The sequence below is a fragment of the Balaenoptera physalus genome (genome assembly GCF_965194825.1).
Source record: "Balaenoptera physalus genome assembly, chromosome: 1".
NCBI lineage: Eukaryota > Metazoa > Chordata > Mammalia > Artiodactyla > Balaenopteridae > Balaenoptera > Balaenoptera physalus.
The window spans coordinates 100,138,795-100,141,894 of record NC_138882.1 but is presented as its reverse complement, the minus strand read 5'-3'; the positions used below and the strand labels follow the sequence as shown (position 1 = coordinate 100,141,894).

At 55.4% G+C, this 3,100-nt stretch overlaps 1 long non-coding RNA gene across 1 annotated transcript; it reads left to right on the top strand.

The window, feature by feature from the left end:
- The first annotated feature begins 810 nt into the window (after positions 1-810).
- On the top strand, positions 811-1,784 carry LOC309645230. Its single transcript, XR_014254795.1, has 2 exons — positions 811-1,197; positions 1,528-1,784. It is a non-coding gene; the product is annotated as an uncharacterized lncRNA (long non-coding RNA).
- Positions 1,785-3,100: the final 1,316 nt, after the last annotated feature.

The following is a 3,100-nucleotide window of genomic DNA, read 5'->3' as shown; positions in this document are numbered from 1 at the left end:
GGCAGGACTGAGCCTGCCCCCAGGCCAGGCCCAGTGGGACTTTACTGGTGCTGAGTCCTGGGGATGGAGGAGGGGATGGAGGAGGAGATGGAGGAGGGCAGGAGGGGGGGCAGGAAGAGGCTCCCAGATGCCCAACCCCTCTGGCCTCTCCACTTCCTCGGGGGGATCTCCTCAGAGCCACATCCCATTCTCTTAAAGTGGGGTGTGTAGAGCCCCAGGCAGGATGAGAGCTGGTTTGCAGAGCCTCCAATTGGGGAGTGGGGTGCTAGACACCAAATATGGAGGAGTGGGGGGGCGCAGATTTGGGGGGTTGGGGGCAGGGGGAGGTGGTTTTCAGTCTTCTGGGCACCCCCCAACCCCCCCAATCTAAAGGCGGTTTCACTGGGGGAGGCACTGCTCCCTCCTAGTCCTGGGGGGGGTGTGGGAGGGTGGCTCTGAGATCCCAGTGGGAGCAGGGACTGGGGGTGGGCAGGGGTGGCGGGAGAAGGAGAACCATGGTGGAGCCTTGCAACGGACTTGAAACCTCCAGTTTGGTTTGTTCGTTTAACCCAGGGCTGACTTTTATGAGACCGCCACATTCCTGGGGATTGGCGAGGGAAAGTGATTAATGGGGTTGGCTATGGTAGCCGGAGCAGCAGGAAGCAGAGGCGGAGGAAGCCCAGAAGAACCTGAGCTGACACCCCGAAGTCCCAGATTCCCAGAGCTGTGGCGGGTGCTGGGGTGAAAGGGACTTGTGGTCCTGCGGAACCCCGCATCCCACCCCCCAGGGCTGGAGAAGGAGAGGTTCTCCTGCCTCTTCCAGGGTGAGAGCGCTTCTCTGCCTGGTGAGCAGACCCGAGGGTGGGCGGGGGCAGAGCCAGGGCAGGGTCAGAGGCAAGTCTACCCGGGTTCTGTCCTGGAACCGCGCCTGAGGCATGTGACTCATCCCCGGAGCCTGAGCTTCCTCTGGAAAACAGGGCCAGGAGGTAGCTTATAGATAGCGCCTGGCTCAGCTCTCCTGATACCTCCTTATCTCGTGGGCTCCCTCAGCCAATGAGGCCTGGGCCCACACGAAGTCTCTGAGGAGGCAGTGAGAAAGCACCACCCCGTCTTCCACACGGTTTACTTTGGTTCTGCAGAAGTTTACCTCACTGAGTAAATACACAAATCTACCACGACGATGAATTTGAATGCTGCTCCCGTGTACAGTGAGACTAGGTAGGTGCATTAGCTTCTGTTTCCCTTTCATGCCTGTCAGAGCCAGTGATGATGTAAGCAGGTAGGGTAGGGGGTCCTGGAGAAAGAGAACCAGGCATGGCTTTCTTGACATAAGAGAAGCCATTTTTGGCCTAAGCCATTTTGGGATCTAAGTCTGGCCACGATGCTTGCCCTTGAACAGTTCTCAGTAACTAATGATCTTAAGGGAAGTGAGGGGATGCAGGAACAAAGGGAAAGCAGTCAAGAAATAATAGTTCAGGAAAACAACAAAGTCCTAGTTCCTCCTCGAGGATATACATTACAATCTGATACCTGTCTTTAATTCTGCAGGAACTAAGGCCCCCCACCTAGGTGGAGGACGGAATGATGTTGACCCTCCTGACTTCAGTCAACTAAAGCCTGGACTCTGTTGACCTTTGCCCCAATTCTAAGCTGAATTCTCCTCTGCTCAAGCCCCTTCATGAATATGCATGCACCCTTAGCTTGAAACTTCCCTAATTTGCTGTTCGGGGAGACACGGCTTTGGGAAATGTCCCCGGTGTTCTCCTTAGTTGCGGCAAGTAACAATAAATCCTTCCTTCTCCCGACCTTTGGCTTGGTTGTGTCTTTTGGTTCAACACCTAGTGAGAGGTGAACCCAGTTTTTGGATAACAATGACACTCAGAACATGGTGGTGAAGAACGCAGCTTCAGAGCCAGAACCAGAACCAGACAGATGAGGAGAGGGCCTGCCTCACCGGAGCAGGCTTTGTGGGCTGGTTCCACGTCTACACACGGGGCCTGGCAGGATCCACTGCTCCTGTGAGGGTCAGGTCACCCTGGTGTGCAGTGCTCAGCGGAGGGCTGAAGGGCCCTTCTCCTTCTCCCAGCCAGGCCCTGCCCGCCTAAGCTGGCTGGGAGAAGGAGTCTGACTCTAGGCTGGTTGTTCTCATCCAGAACATGCACGGGTCTTGAAATCCCTTTCAGCTCTTAAATCTGACCCGAAACTACCGCTAGCTCCTGGTCTGGGCTGTCCAACTCCGCGATCAGTTTAGCGGGCCAGGTTCAAAGAGTAGGCCTAAGCTGAGAACTCAGGACACAGCCGTTTGTGGGGAAGAAAGGTGGATCCTTTGGGGTGTCAGAAAAGGCCTAGAACATGAAGGAGACATGGGGGCCCCAGCTGGAGGTGAGAGAGGAGGTGCTTGAGGGTAGTTGACATGGGACATGTGTGTGCATGTGTGTAGCGGTGTGTGTGCATGCGTACATGTGTGTGTTTGTGTGTGGTTTTGTGTGTGTATATCTTTAAAAATAACATTTGTCCCATTTTCCTGTTTTTCTAGAGCAGGCCTGATTGGGGCAGGGTCTGTCCTGGAACTGCCAGGGCAGTATGTGTGTGTATTGGGGTGAATGTGATAAAATGTGGCTCTTGATAAAGCCACAACAAAGGCCTCTCAATTCCTTTGGTGTTGTTTTGGGGATTTTTTATGCCTCTGCCACCCATGAAATCAAGAGTTTCTATTTAATTCATTTCCTCAAGGAATGTATTGAGCGAGGCCCAGGAGACTGTACTCTAGGTCAGAGACTGGGCCTGAGGGTCCCAGAGATAGAGGGATAATAAGACGTGGCTCCTGTGACCCCTGAGCCCACAGCCAGCGGTGCACCGCAGAGAGCAGGGAGGCTTGCTGGGATAGCCTGGGCCGCGGGCTGCAGGGGCACAGAGGGCTGCTCGTTCTGCCTGGGATGGGCAGCAGGAGACGCCACCTCCAAGGTGGCCTTGAGCCTACAGTGAAGAGTGGATGAGCGTCAGCGAGGTCCCCACGGTGGAGACAGGCTCCTTGGCCTGAGGTCCCACTTGTGCCAGAGGTGCGAAAGAGCCTGGGCTGTCGGAGAACTAGAAGTGGTGTGGTGTGGCCAGACCTTGGGGA